This window comes from Aythya ferina, assembly GCF_964211825.1.
Source record: "Aythya ferina genome assembly, chromosome: 13".
Lineage (NCBI taxonomy): Eukaryota > Metazoa > Chordata > Aves > Anseriformes > Anatidae > Aythya > Aythya ferina.
In genome coordinates, this window is record NC_140311.1 from 11,321,783 (window position 1) to 11,338,297 (window position 16,515).

General features: G+C 37.7%; 1 protein-coding gene across 15 annotated transcripts in view; it reads right to left on the reverse strand.

The window, feature by feature from the left end:
* The window catches only part of SLITRK4 (SLIT and NTRK like family member 4), a 268,817-nt gene that overhangs the window by 16,242 nt on the left and 236,060 nt on the right, over positions 1 to 16,515 (reverse strand). For 2 of the 15 annotated variants that reach the window (XR_014697696.1, XR_014697697.1), the window contains one exon: positions 14,907 to 16,163. The exons of the other annotated variants lie outside the window; for them this stretch is intronic. The gene's annotated coding sequence lies outside the window, so the exon portion shown is untranslated. Of the gene's footprint in view, positions 1 to 14,906; positions 16,164 to 16,515 lie in introns of those variants that run through there. 15 annotated transcript variants of the gene reach the window in all.

Genomic DNA, 16,515 nt, shown 5'->3' on the forward strand with positions numbered 1-16,515 from the left:
GGTTTAAGCACAGAAATATGTAGAGACAGCTCTGCTGTGTTCTCCACTGGATAGATGCACCAGGGAAAGGAAGCTGAATGATCAAAAAGAAAACGGAAAAACACAGAAATATCTGTAAAAAATTAAAGGTAGGTTTTGAGGTGAGTAAAGTGATTACTTGGGGCAGTGAAGACTTTTAAATGACTTGAGAAGACTTTTTTTTTTTTTTTTTTTTTTTTTCTTTCTTTCTTTCTTTAACTCCCTACAGCTTACAAACTACTTCAAAAGAAAGAGAATTCTGATGATATAACATAAACCTTGTAGTCGTGGCACTGCTAAGGGTGTCCTGGCTTTTGACAACATGGTGTGTCCGGCATCTACAGATAAAAGTGAGACAGGTGCTTAGAAAAAAATGACAGAAAAGTAGGTGTGTCAGTAGGAAAGGTCAAGCTCCATTCATGTTTCTATTTACAGGGCAGTTTCATGAAAGAGGCAAGATACCACAGACTGTCCTCACTATTCCTCCTTTTCATGTCCCTACCAGCCAAAGGGGCTAGTCATAGTCCTCCCTTGTGCCATCTCTGTCATTTACTAGAGACTCCTTGAACCATTCATTAACCTCAAAATATTTTTCTTTTTTCCTTCTCATGGTTAGGTTAGTTTTCAGCCAGATTAGGGAATGGGATTGGTTTATAATGAGCTCCAGTAGGTGTCAAAGCCTAGCCCCTTACAAGGTGGGAGAGACATGGAAAGATGAACTGAACTGAACACTAGCAACAACACATATCATTTTTACAATGTCCTTTGCAACTTCACAGTCATATAAATCCAGGGGAATTCAATTTTATTCAAAGTTTATATAAAAAATAAAAGAAGGAAAGTAAACTCTAGAAGAGTTTGTTCCACTAGAACAAGGTCCAGATTTTCTCACCCTTGGGCCCTTTAACATTTAAAAAGGGAAGATACCTTTTCTCCCCACGTGTCCATGATACCTAATTTTCAGAAGAAACATTTATGCATATTAACAATATAGTGAAAGATCAAGAGAGATTTATGTGAAAAGTCTAAATCAATGCCTGCATGATGGAAACATCACAGTATAAAGGAGAATTCTAACCTTATTTGAATCCTCTTATGATGAGAGGAGGATATGCCTGTAGAAACATTCTGTATAAGCAAAGAAATCAAATACAATGTCTTTGCTTAATCTCAAGATCTGTGACCTGAATGCTCTTCTGACATACAACGTTTCAGGTCTTTTCCAAGATGTGAAGTTATAACCTGCCAGACAAATCGAAAGCCAGCAAGCTCTGAACATAAGGGGAGATGTATTTAATGAAACAAACGATAAAATGCATTAGCACATACATAAAATAAGTAAGAAGCATTGCAAAAGGATTAAGAAGAAAAAAACCTTGACATATCTTAACAAGGAGACCCTAGCAGGGATCACATAAAACAACTGAAGAACAGACGTGAGTGGCTGGAAAGAGCAGCAGAGGGGAAAGTTTTAAGAAGTGTGTACAGAATTTAGGAGGTTGGCTAGGAGTGTATGAGTAATATTCAGATAGACCTTTATCCACTAATGGAACTGATGGAAGCTAACAATTATGACAACAGTAATGAACCTATCTTATCCATTTTAAGACACCTTGTATGAAGAATTCAGACAGGAAAAAAAAAAAAAAAAAAGGATTATTCTTTGGTTAGTTAAAATATCATAACTTCAAGGGATTCCCTTTCTGTTCACTCTAAACGGAAAATATACAAAAGCATGATAATTGCAGAACATTTAAATAGGTCATTTAAAATAGATTCTACAGAGTGAGAAGGGAAAAAAAGCCCTCCCTACTTTAGTCATTTTTGAACAAAAAAGGAAGAGGATTACTTTCTATTATCTTCCATGCTTTAGAAGACCAAGAAAGCCTGTAGGTTTACTTTAGAAAGCCTGTAGATTACTTTATATGGCTGCTTTGCCTTAAGATTAGCTGAAATGTGATGTCTTCTTGATGTTTACAGATGCCAAGAGATCTAAGACGTCTAATTTTCCCCCTGTTCAGTTTGTTCTGAATACATACTGTCTTGACTTCATGCCTTTTTCTTACCCTATTTTGTGCCATTTTCTATATCCCAAGATTGTTGTCATTCCTGTATTTACTGAAAGAAGCTTTTATTGATGTTGCAATGGATATCACTAGATTATAACTTCCCTTGTCAGCATTCCCATTAGTAACTGTAGCTTTCAGGGGGGTCCTTGAAGTAATTTTTGGACAAAGTCAAGGTGTAATGCATCTTTCACTGAAGCCAATGAAGTCACGTTTCGTTTCGTTTAAAATTCGTTTCTGATGTTTTCTTATTTTAGTTAAAAGATACACGGCGTAATGACTGTTTGAAAATAAACTTCCATTTCCTATGCAAATCAGGATTTGTTCATACTGTAAGTATATAAATCGGTAAACTAATAGCATAAAATGCTGTTCATTGCTTACATCCTCAAGTCTCAGCTTGTTAGTTCTGACTGGTGCACAATATCATATAACATTCTGAAAAGGTTTGTATCTCCATCTCTTTGGACCTTTAAGTCTGCTGTATAGATGGTAGGTCAATATGGATACATGCATACAGTGGTCCAAGTTTCAGCTGAGGTCACTGGTGAGTGAGGGTGAAGCCATCCTTTAAGTTTCAACTTGGCATCTGATTTTTTGAGACCAGCATTTAATAACAGTTCTCTACCTGCACCCACATCTAACTGGGCATTAAAAAGTGCAATTTAGGAGCCAGAGTACAAAACAATGAAGTCAGATAAATTCAGAATGCTCAGTCAGACTGTTATCCAATTTTTGGAAGTAGTTATCTATCCTGCATTATTGTTCTGTTTAGTTCAGGCCTAATATCTCACTAAAATCTTATCTTGTTTTTATTCATGTATTTGTTTTCTAAATCATGGAAGAAGACTATCTCAATTCCAGAGATTTACTGAATGGTTGTTAGAATATAGACATTTTTTAGTCTACCAAAACCATGGTATTTGAGAATCAATATTTCCTAAATGCATCATAGAGCCTAAGAGCTGAATTTTATGGCCTTTGTTCTGTCAACAATCACCTTTGGATTTCTTTCAGATGATGTGACATCTCTATCATATGAAAAATCCCTACCCAACATTTAATCATTTTGTTGTATTTCCCTGATGAGTTATACTGTAATTAATTAGGTATATTAAAAGGAAATATTTTCAATAAAAACTAATTTTCAGCAGTACTTAATACTAAGCAGAGCTGGTGTCCCTGAGGTAGAGATGTCAGATACAAAGTACAGGAGATCAGAGTGGGGAAACCTACTCTAGAACATTTATCCTGGGACTCTTACATTATGGTGGCATCACTATACAGTTCTTTCATAAAGTGTCATTAGGTTCTGAGCTCCTTTCCCAAGATGAAAGAAGTACAGAGCTAACATGTATGTTGGCTTTGTACATTTTACAAACTTTCTGCATCTGAAAAGAATTCAGGAAGAAAATGAAAAAACATTTGGAACAAGCAAGCAAAACAGATCAGAAAACACACTGACAGTTTAGCATGGAATTCACCCCAAATCACTTGAAACTTGACCAATGTTTATAGCTGAAATTTAAAATTTAGAAAACATTTTCATTTTCTCTGACAATAAATATTACAAACTATAATATTCATCTCAGCTGATAATGTTCTTTACGGCACATTTTATAAATCAACACAGTTCTCTGTTTTTAACTCCTTATCACAGAGTCTCAGAGGAGAATGTGAAGAACAGGGCTTGAGCCCAGGTGTAAGAAAACTCTTGATGCAGTGGCAGGCTTTTGATGCAGGCTTTGGAACAGATTCTGATCTGCAAGTGTCTCTAGTCGCCTAAGTCACCTAACTCTTATTCAGATGTGTAATTTCATTAAAATTTATGAGAATTAGGTATGCTTTTTTGTCTTACTTGCCTTTTGGGGGAGGGGAGAGAGGGGAAGATAAACATTGGGTATGGTGGTATAATCTGATCAAGGATTTCAGTTTTCAAATTCCTTACTATTAATTCTTTGTTCAAGCCACAGTTTCCTCAGCAGGGCTGCACACATCTGCCTTTATGCTGGTCTGTCTGACTAGAAAATCACATCACTTTTCTTTGTGAACTACTTTGAAGGTTTCAAGTGACAAATAACAGGGACTTTAATCCTCTCTTTTTCCAAACAATTTGTAAATCAGAACCATCCAAACACATGTGCAGTGAGAGAGTACGGCCTGTGGTTTGAAGAACATTATGGTTCACTGCATCTCTCTGAAGTACTTTGAGCTCACATTTCTTAGATTTCATTTCAAAAACTCTCTTGTATTCTCTCCAGCCTGCTTTTCTGAAGAGTGGAGCAGCAAACACAGATACACAGAACAACACTTGGTAAGACCACTTGTTAAGTAAAATTCTCATCATTACATTCTTGCAGCTTCCTATGATTACATATAGGTTAATCAAAGACAATTACAGAGCCCTAGTGAAGCTGCCAAAAATCTATTTGGATGTACAGAGGAAGACCTATTAATATATACAAAGGCAAGTGTTACATTCTTTGAAATCATTATTTTCACTGCAATGAACAGTAGCAAAACTAGGTTTTGAGAAAGGGCAAGCAGCGATTTCTTTGGTGAGTTACTGTTCATTTAATGGCTCCTTAAAAATGATAAGTTTTTCACACTACAGAAAATTGCCTTCCCTTGTATCTGTGAGATAGCATTCTAGCAGTCTGGAAAATGCCCTGGGGGATTGCATTTGTGTTGAAAACACAGTGGGTATCTGCATATCACCACACCAGGGTGGCCCTGAGACTCTCCCTGTGACCCAAATTAGGTAATAAGCAGACAGCAAGTGGATGTGCTGAGGCATTCATTGTCAGTGTATGGAGCTGGCATGTGCATGATACACAGCCCATGTGCAAGGCACCCAGGTGGGTAGGAGGTGACGGTGAGAGCAAGAATGTTTTGCTCCTGGTATAGGCAGAACTGCTCCAGTTTTGCATCTGCTACCTCATTCCTTAACCTGACACTTGAGTGCCACAAGAGAAGAACCTAACCGGCACTCTTAGTTCTGAGAAAACAAAAGCTCTACCTGTGCTTCGAGATAGCAGGATTGCTCCCCATTGTGGTACAGGATCAATCAACATAGATTCATGGCCCAATATTGTACCTTACTGTGACTTAAGCTTCTCTTGATGTCAAGAGGTGCTTAATATTGGCAACCCATTTCCCACCCACCTTCTAGCTCCACTTTGAATAATCATTATCATTACGTGTTTTTTTTTTTTTTTTTTTTGTCTGTTTGTTTAAAGGGTAGAAGAGGTAAACTATATGTACAACAGCAAATCTAAAATAAAAAAAGTTCTTAGATAAAATTGGACTGCTAAAGTCCAGGAGAAGGGAATTATCTGCAAGTACTTTACCCTGTCATCTCTGAGAAATGGAGGAATTGTGCTGGGAGTCAGCTGAAGTGACTGAAAGTATCTTGCATTTCCAGCTGAAGGGAAAGAACTGGAAAGGACAGATATTCCAGACCTGCTCCAGATTCTCTTATTAACCTAGTGCCACCATGTCATGTCTTCCAGAGAAACTGGAGTTGGAGGCCTGGAAAATCTCTGGCAGTGAAGTTGTGCATTTGGGTCACTGAAAAGATTGAAGTCAGTAGCTGAGCACACTGCTGTCACATTTTATGTGACTGAATCTGCCAACATTCCCGTTTAGGAATCTAGGCCTAGGCTCTTCTATAGTAGCAGACAATCCACACTTCCTGCAGGGCCATTTTTCTCACCTTGAGCAGTAGGCCAAGACTCATAGGCCATTGGACTCAAACTCTGAGCAAGTCAGAGATCATAGCTCATAAAGCCTTGTTTGGAGTCTAAGAACAGGCTAATCTGCCTGAGTAGATATATGAAAACTATTAAAAGGCATTAACAACCTCTAACCCGAAACTCGTTGGTGAGACTTTAACTCCTAAAAGTATCTGTTTTGGAAGTGTAACTTTAATGCTTTGGGAAATGTTACTGTCTCTCCAACTTGTGTATTAATTCCTATGAATGTCTACTACACTATCTACCATTGCCGGACCCTGCGCAGTGGCACCCCCTGTCCTCACCCAACTCCCCCCATTTTTATTGTTCAGCATGCTGTCATACAGTATGGGTCTTCCCCTTGGCCAGTCTGGGACAGATGTCCTGGCTCTCTCCCCTCCTAGGTTCTTGTGCAACCCCAAACTCCTCCCTGGCAGGGCAGCATGAGAAGCTGAAAAGTCTTTGGCTTAGTGTAAGCACTGCTCAGCAACAACTACATCAGCATTATTCGCGTCCTAAATCTGAAACAGCACCATACCAGCTACTAGGAAGAAAATTAACTCTATCCCAGCTGAAAACAGGACAATTATCAAAACAAATGACTGCTAAGATAGCTAGCATGACTTCTAAGCTGTTCCATGGGGTAAAAAATGAAGAACTTTTCAAATAGCAATCATTGTTAATTATATAGGAACTTGTAAGAAGGCAGCAATGAAATTAAAATAGGAACTCGATTTAATATACTTGAAAGTCCAGGCATTAATATCTAATTGGGAGGAGCTTTGAATTACACAGAAGCAAGTTCCAGAACTGGTTTCTTATTATTCAGCAAGCAACTTATTTGCAATATTTAACAAATCAGGCATTTGATGAATAATTGTTGACAGATCTTGTCTGCTTCACTGCTTTTCACAGAACTGCAACAAGAAAGCTAGACACAGCATATGTCTAGGAGGTCCCACAAACTTTCTTATGTTTTTTTACACTTGATTTTTGAAATCCACCAAGGAACTATTAATATCGTCACTTATACAGAATCTCCTGTTAATAGCTCTGAAGGAACCAGAAACCTGCTAAACAGTTCTCTGGCACTGTTGCAAGGAACTGTTTGAAGGGCTCTGTGTCCTATAGGACTATATGTTGACCCAAATCCTGCCTTCAGTTAACACATTGATATAAAACATCTGTACACAACTTGCCACCCACATTATGTAAATGAAAGTAGAGTTTTCCCCCTAATAATAAGAAGGTAGAAAAGCTACTCTTTGCAATTTACACTATTTGTAATGTTTCATTCATGAACAAAATTATTCACAGTATATTTTTTAAGTGTTCAGCCCTCAGATAATATTTAGTATTTGGTAACTTCTTGTGGTTTCATCTGATAAGAATCTACTTCAATTTGCTCAGATCTTGCAGACTGTCCTCAGTCAAGATTTGGGCTCTGAAGAATAAGGAGAATAACAGCATGCTGTCACTGAGTGGTGGCCCTGCAGCTAGTCTACTATGAATTGCAGAGACCTTCCTACTAAGGCATTATGGTTTAGACTACAGAGCTGAAAGGTGACTAGGCATGGGGAGGAGGATGAAGGACCACCTATCAAACTAGTTACAAACCAAACAGCATCTGGGGGCTGGCCACAAACAACAGGGGAAAAAAAACTTCACTGAAGTCAGTTTTTAATCAGTAGTCAGCTAGTTCTGTGTGCCTAAACCAAGGTTCCTCCAGCTGTACAAGAGCTTGTTGTGAGCCAGAAACTCACCCTTGAAAGATCTTTGAGACCTGGCACAGGGATTTTATTTTGTATGTTCTCCTCTATGGAAGAGGAGAACATAAAAATTATTCCACTCTCCCTATAAGAACAGAAACAAAACTCCCCAAGACCAGGCAGCCAAGGCTACCCTTGCCACTAGAAGAGAAGAGCTGGCCTGAGTGAATACAACATTTCATTACTCAGTGAATCAGCTGAATGTTTTGCAGAAAGTCATGGAAAATGCATAAAACATCAAGCTGCATGGTACCTTTCCATTTTTCACTTGGTATCTCTATATTAGGAGCAAAACATCTGGATCATTTTAGTAAGCTAACCTACTCGACTTTGTTTACACCGCATTTTGTTTTGTACCCAGATGAATTTGTTAAAGGTTTCAGAAAGAACCTGAAAATTTCAGTGGGCTAAACTGCTGTGCCCTTATTTCTGACAAGCCAGTCTGTCCATCCCTTACTCAACAACAGTTTAAGCCAAAAGAAGCCCAGATGACTTCAGTGTGCCTACTGGGCATCTCAGAGTGCAGTTAGACAACATTTCTGGGCCAGCAGATCTCAAAATGAGCAATTTCCTTACCCCCCCCCCCCCACTCCAGGTTGGAGTGTGTGTTCATGTGCATGCATGCATGCACAAACACACACACACACAAACCCAGGCACACACAGAACAATCAAGATGTTTAGCAGCTTGGTTTACTATGCAAGAACAGACAACTGACAGAGGTGCAAAAGGACAGAAGTGAGTGATGAGCAAATGTGATGCTTAAAACAGGTCCCAGAGGATGTGTTTGTGAAATGGCAAATTAAGATGCTTCCTGGGCCATGGTCTGACAGTACATCCTCCCAGCTTCCAGTACCAGATCAGAAACAGTGCAGTCACAGGATGCAAAGTGCTGTTCCCACTTAGTAAAGCATTAAGCTCACTTTAGTGGTTCAAGTTAGTTCAGGACATTTCTGTTAGACTAAATCTGATGCTGACTGTTCAGGCACTAACCACTTTAGCTTTGTGTTTTATCAGATGTGGCTTGTCTTCTCACAGCCAGTAGGAACCCAGAATGAAAACTCAGAGCTATCACAAACCCTTTATCATACACTGTAATTTAACAGGAATGCATACAAGTTTATGTGTGCACCTGATTTGCAGTGTTTTTGTACTGTTTGGAAATCTGACAGGGAACCAATACAATACTAATAATGCTATAATGACAATCAAAACCTAAACAGAGGATCTGAGTTTATTTTATAGTTATTTACTGGAGACAGCTGAGATTCAGAGTGAACAGAGAAATAACAGAAATGTTTGTGTATGATTCTACAGATAGAGTGTGCTGGATGGTATGATGTGGCAAGTCACCTTTATTTATTTATTTATTTTTACTAATTTATGGACAGATTGCACAGAACATGCAATTTGTTAAAATTTGTTATTGGCTATTAATAGCTAAGCATTACTGATTTTGTCTCTATTCCAAAACTGGATTGAAACATAAGCTGAGGGAATGTTCTTAATCATTTAGACTCTCTAAATATAAGTTGTGAATGATCTTTACTGGCATCCAAAATATTAAAATTAACATACTGTGATAAAAATGGTACATTTTCCACTACAGGAAACCATTCCCTACTAAGAAACCATCCAAGTTAATATCTGCTACATATTATCCCCTGTAATATTCAAAATAATATGCTCCAGGGAAATGCATGTTAGGATTCTACCTGCCTTCTGATACACTCCCAGTAAGGTTGTTGCTGTTTATCGGAGGGGAAGGAGTATCAAAGTGCCTGCAGCTTATGGTACTAGGTCATTTTTGTGCACTGGTAGTGATTCCACTCAAACAGGTGGAGAAAAGCTAAATCTGTATTGTTGTAAGTACAGGTCGTCTTTGTCCACGAGATGGCACCCTGTTTGCCAATTCTGTGCTAGACAGGACTGATTACAGGTGAAGTATAGCAGGCAGAAATGAATCCAGCCATAGTATGCAGAAAAATAATGTTTATCTTCATTCTTAATTTATTCAGGGAAAAAGGAAATCCTCATAATTTTTATAGCTAGATATTTCAGCTGTATCAAACTCACCTTATCAGGGAATAAATGGACATTTTTCTTCAATGTCAATGTAGACATTTCTACATATCTACATTTTGCCCACAGCTGTGCATGCATTCACATTCATTGTTGATTGGGAACAATTTCCACATAAACACACAAATGTTACAGGCTGACTTAGAAGTTGCTGAACATTCACAAGCCTTTTAGCATATTAAACTGGCAATGTGCACAGTTTAATAACAATCATTTCATTACATATTTTTTATTTAAGGGTTTTTTAAAATAAAATATTAAAAAAAACCTTCAAAGGGAACACAGCAAAGGAAATGTCATAAAATGACTCAAAGACCCTGGTGGCATCATGCCCCAGTTGAACTAAATACAACACAAGACAAATTTACAGGCATCTCTATCGCATTCATCTTTAAAGCAATAGCACAATCTCTGATAGATCACATTAATTGATAATCTCCATGTAAACCTAATGGTTGCAACAAGGAAAGAAATAGCCTTGTTAAAGAGTAGCTAATGTTGTTCACATTATTATGTATAAAATAAAGTATTGTATGCTGCACTTGGGACAATTAACACAAAAGACCACCCACCATAGAATCGATATCACACTCATAATACACCATTAAAAATGGTGAGTCCTAAGCAAGGGGGTTTGTTCTTGCCAGAGTACAGCGACCCACTGTGACTACAGAGCAGGCATTGCGTGGAGATCAGCAGTGGTGCCAGGTACTGCAGGGACAGTTCTGCATGCAACATGCAGAGGAGAGAGGTTTATGTAACAGATGTTCCCAAAGGGAATATATGGGGAATGATAATGCTGAGGTAAAGTGTCACACAATTACTTTTATTGAGGAAGGTACCTCACATAGAGTCATTCACAGCATAGCCTGCGCCCTTTGGAAAGTGAGCCCAGAGCCCCAGCAGCATGTCCATGGCAGAGCAGCTCAGCTGGATAGACCTAGCTGAATATTGTCAGCCTGGTGATGAGGGTCTGATGGCTGCTGCCACAGGATGGGGTTGATGGTCTGGGTGGGTTTCTGAAATGGGAGTTCCAGAACCATTTCTGGAACCACCACATACAGCCATCCCCTGGCACGTCCAGACCCTTCCTTTCTGCTGCTGACAGGAGCAGCTACCAAGGCATCTTTCCAAGCTCTGACATAGCCAAGAAGTATAAGCTAATTGACAGATATCTTGCACCCTCTGTGCATGCCTGAGTCCTGGTATCCTTGCTACCACAGCTAACCATTTCTAGAGCCGCGATGCAGTAGTGATGGGGCCCAAATTTTTCTGTAACTGTGGTCTCTGTGGCAGAGAACAATCAAAGAGAAGAGTCCATTTCCTTGACCATGCAGAAGAGCTGGGAGCATGTATAGGATGTGAAATATGCCCTGAATATCAGAGTTCCAAAAGGGTCTTCTTCCTTTGAGCAGAGCCATGCTAGAGCTATATCAGAATATGTGGTATGATATGGAGGAGACAGTCACTCATTGCAAAGCTAAATATCCATGGAAGTTTTCTCAATCTTCTTGTACTTATTTTAACCTTTAATGCATTTTTGGTGTCTGTGTGTTTGGAGGTTACACAGAATGCTTAGACACAAAGAGGGCAGGGAGATGTTAGAAGCCTGTGTAAAGACGATGAAGAAAGAAGTATTCTTAGTTTTGGGGGAATCAAGCTATGTATTTCTTCTAAATTGTTTCTGTATTTATTTAACTGACTACTGATACACATGAAATTCTTCAGCAGATGGAAAGAGGATGGTTACAGCTGAAGAGAAGGATATGGGAGCAAGCAGAGAAGTAATGTGGAGGGGCAGACATAGGTGTGGGATACTGAAGCAAGAGCTGCCAAGCCTCAAATCAGACCACTATACAAAGGCATGAGACAGGTGCATAAATGCAATAGTTTTTTGGGGTAGGGGTTGTTCTTTCTTTTCTTATTCTTTTCTTTTCTTGAGCTGCACTTAAGAGGTGCTTTAACCTTTGGCAAACTCCTGCCAAATAGTGGTAATATAACACAGTAGATACAAAGCAGGATGATTTCTTACACTGGGATTGAGCAGTGGGAACTGGGGAGAAAATCACCTTATGTGCTTCTGATGTCATCTGAGTTACTGTTGAGTTTGAGTACAAGGTAAATTCCGACAAAGAAGAACAAGCAGTTTTCACCCCATAGTGACAGAGAGGCCCTGTCTGCTCATACTGGTACCATACAGGAGCTACTGTGCTCATGCAAAGCTCTGTGCAACCAATTAATCCTGTCAATGAGAACTGCAGCATCAATATAAACTAGGTTATGGAGCTTGCATAAACTAAGTACAGAACAACTTTCAGAACTATGCTGGTGTAATTCCTTTTTGATATGATTGTTGTGTAGGCAGGAAACCCACACATTTAACATCTTCTGTTGTACCCTAACCTCCCTCTGCATTGCTCCCCTTATGTTCTGAAGAAAAGCCCTGACTCGTCTAATTTTGCTGAGTAACAATTTTCTCATCTACAGACAAGATCTATTTGGACTCTGTAAACTTTTTAGCTTACGTGTGCAGTTTAATTTATTTTTCAGTAAAAAGCTGTTTTCTTTAAAGAATTGCTCTGACATATGGTTTAACCAAATCCCACCAATCAAACATTTAAATGTCTGAAAGTAGGCACAAATAGCAGTTTGCTTTTATGGAGGTTCCAATCCCTCTTTTTTTTTTTTTTTTTAAATATTTTTTTCCCTCCTTCTTCCCCCCTTCTTTGACTTCTGCATCTAAACTCATACTGGGCTCTGTTTTTTGCTTGTTGAAAGGGATATTTTTCTATTTTTTTTTCTCCTTTTCCTTCTAAAAGAAATCCAATACAAGGATCATTAGAAGAAAGAGTATGACCAGATGACTTTGGCTGTCTGTGGAAACTTGAAATCACTCAACATGCTTGTTATATTTTTTTCTTTTTTTTTTTTTTTTTTTTTCCCCATCCTAGTCTTCATAGGAACCAATAGAGTATCCTGTAAGAGCTCCTGTAATCCCAAGCCTACCTATTCTTCCACAAGGATAAAAAATATAAATTATTCCCTTTGTATACAGTAACTTACATTCTGCTCCTTCCCTGGAGTTACTGTTGAAGTTTGCACTGAAGTGCAATATTTTGCATCTATGTTTTTCTCCATATATTTCTGCTCTGCTTCCAATACTATTGGTATGAGAAAATTTCTCTAAAATTGTTGAACAAAAATATTCAGTGTCTTGAATTCTGACTTTGCTCTATGATGAAAATTTCAGTTATTCTAGACTTGTAGCTTCAGAACATTTGTTTTTGTTTTCTTCTTGCTCTACAGAATTACTGCTGCAATTCTAGTGGACTGGTTGTCAGAAGCTTATACATCGTTTGATATTTTAATTCTAATGAGGGTCTCAAAATTAGAACAAGCCCTTTATAGTGACAGTGAATGATGATTCACCATATAAAAGAGTCTCCTAGACAGATAATTATTTAGGCATGTATTTCAGGGGATCATCCATTAGGTGTCTCAGAGGAAGAGATTATTTTTTTATCAACAGGGAAGACAAGACAGTGAGTTAAATTACCTTGAAGGCAATTCTGACTCATGAGGAGTAATAGGAAGTGATTTGAGAGATACAAATATGTCCTGGCTAAATCTGGCTTTTCTTGTTTGGTATGTGGCACTCAAAGCTTGCTAATTGTCAAGACTTTCTTACGCATATATCTATCTGAGACAAGCCACTAGGTCTGGCTTAGGATTTGTTGCTAAAGAGATGAATAGTGTTAGTAGTGATTGCAGTTTGACACTGTCACCCCAGGGCCAGCCTTGGGAAGAATTATGGTTACAAGCTCTACATAGGATAACATGGTCCAAGCTTCTTTCAGTGATGATTTCTATGGTTAGAAACTGTGGTTACAAACTGTGCTAGCAGAGCAGCCAAAATAGCCGTTGGTTGTATGTATGTTCAGTTTCATTCATCCTGAAAGAAATCATCACAGGCTGAAGGAAATTCATGACTCTTTTGAGGTGTTTGAAGATGGACTTCAAACAGTTGGCTGGAGAATTGTTGTCTGAATGATTTGACCATCATGGTGACCTTATTACATTTAGGTGAATTCATTATAATACTAACAGGGGACTTTGTATGGAATCAAGCTTTATCTTCTGTAGTAGCTCTGGTACCCACTGCAGTTGTACTCAGGGGTGTTTAGCAGGTACTCAGGTGTGGAGGCTGCCTAGGCTGCCTATTTACAATATTTTGAGCTGTCCTGGCAGGGTATACTGGAAAGTGCAAGGAAGTGAAAATGGATGCAACATAGTGATTTCTGTTATGAGGCAAACATTATGCATTTTTCAAATCCCTAATGAATATTTCCTCTTTCCGTATGACGTGGATGAATATAAGGTATTTTTTCCAATGAATCTTGTATCCAAATGATCTTACTTTTGTAGCTTTTTCCAACATTAGTCTAACTACAGCAATGTGTAGGTCAGCTATCATATCACAACTTAACTTTCAAATATTTACAATTACTGCTGCATCAAGTTGCCATCAAGTTACTTCCTCTTGCCCCTGAAATTGTGCTCTTTCACTCTTTCAGGTTCTCCATATAGCATAGAGCATTTCCGTAGTGACCAGTCTCATATAAAAACTCTTTTAGAACAGCCATAGGATGCAGCAGGGGGGAAAAAAAAAGTGCTTTTTTAAAAAACAAACAAACAAACAAACAAACAAATAACCTTGGTACTGATTAGCTACACTGAAGAACAATTGTGGTTGTTGTGACATGAAGGCAATGGGTTGCCTTTGGGTTATGACTTTCTATAGCATTCCGGGCAAATCAGAACTTTAGGGCTGAAAAATCCCTATATATCCTCAAAACACCTCATCCCTGGAGCTTCTTAGTTCATTTCAGTCTTTATATTAACAAAGGTAAGAACACTCTTAATATAAAAATATAAACATAAGACAGGGTTCTTCATATTTTGATAAATGAGTCTACACTTAAAAAAAAAAAAAAAAAAAAAAAAGAAAAGAAAAGAAAGGAGAACTTTTTACAAAAGTGAAAATTAATGTCATTCTTTTATGCAGTCTTTGATAGTGACTCACTTTGGGTTAATTTGTCTTAATTTTAAGTTCTTGCATGGTTCCATATTTTCACTTTCTTTATCTACTCACTGTTCAAGCATTTTCTCCACATTTTTTTTCTTTTAAAGCAAGAAATCTTGCTTATGCTAGAATAGCTTCATAAAATAGCTCACACTTGAAAATAAAAACATATTTATTTTCAAAGAACATGCCAATAATTGCAACAATAATGTAAAAAACAATGCTGGCATTTGTAGGCAGCTATCACAGATCAAATTCAGGAGCTTCACTGCAGAATAATCTCTTGCTCTGTGAGACAGAAGCAAACCATATAGGCATTAGAAATGGAATGGAAAGAGAGGAAAGAACAAAGCTGTATGTACCAGTGAAGTTCCTAAATATAGTCACTAAGTACAAATTTTTGATATTGTTTTGTGTACACAGAAATGCAGTTTATATATTAGATCCAAGTATATTTAGTATTAAACTGATGGATAAAACCTTGCATTATAATCTGATACTACTACTTCTACTGGAGCTCTAAAAGAACACTCTAAAGTAGGCTGAACAAGTCCCACCTCAACATGTTTATTTGGCTGTCACCGTTGAGATAACCTGCACTGAAGTGCTGCTAAAATCATTATCAATACCAAACATCGCCATTGCCAGCCATTCTAAGCAAATAACTATTTTCCTGTCTTTCCTGTCCAGCCCTTTCTATGCTATAATGTGCTACTTCTCTCACATGAATTGAGAGCTACCTAGCTATGCACATGCTTGATTAAAACAAAACTGTTTTCATGGAAACCGCCCTCTTCAATTACTTTAAAAAACAGGATATTACTTGTTTGTTGTTGTTGTTACTGTATTTATTGTGAAATTTCAATACTTATTTCTATCAATCCCTTCTCGTTGCACATATTCTGGATTTAATTTCTGTTGAAAGTAGTTTCCATTTTCCTTCATTTATGCAATCAGTAGTTTTAGTCAATGTGCACAACCATGAAACTGTGGTAGCTATGATTAAAACCAGCAAAGCACATTAGCATTTTCCCATCTTTGTGTTGGGGAAATAAATGTAAACAGTCCTTTCCCCTACAGAATTAAGCAATCAAAAAGTTGCTATTCAAAATAAATAGCAATCAAAAGAATTGCTATTAAAACATATATCCAGAACGAAAGTAGCAGCAATAAATAGTATTTTCTGAATGTAATGATTTCCATATCCCCTTCAAAAGTGCTTGAAAACCCATAGAGTTTGTCCACGTATAGATGATATGTGATATAGTTTTAGTACTTGATCCAGCCTGCTGACTGTTTGTCACTCATGCTTTAGAAAGGAAAGAGACCATGATCTGCTTGCCTAAAATGAGATTCATAATTTGGATGTTCCAAATTTTAGCACGCCTGAAGAAAAACCCCCAAAAAGAATCTGCAAAGTCAATTAAGAGAGAGAAATAGATTATGCAGAGTAAAAACACCACAAAATACAAAACCAAAATATTTTTACCAAAAGCAAAAGCCGAAATAAAAAATGGCTAGTCTACATTTTCCAGATTCTGAAATTTGGAAATACAGAAACTGAGTTTTCATGAGTGAATAAAAAATGGAATTGCTATTCTCTTTATCATCTTTTCTAGATAAATCTTGAGTTAGTGGATAGTTATAAGTTTGACAATTTTTCATCAAAAGTAGAGAATATTCATAAATTAAAAAATAATAATAATAAATCCAGCTAGAAAACAGCCATCACAAAAATCTTAAAGCTATAATGAATTTTGTTT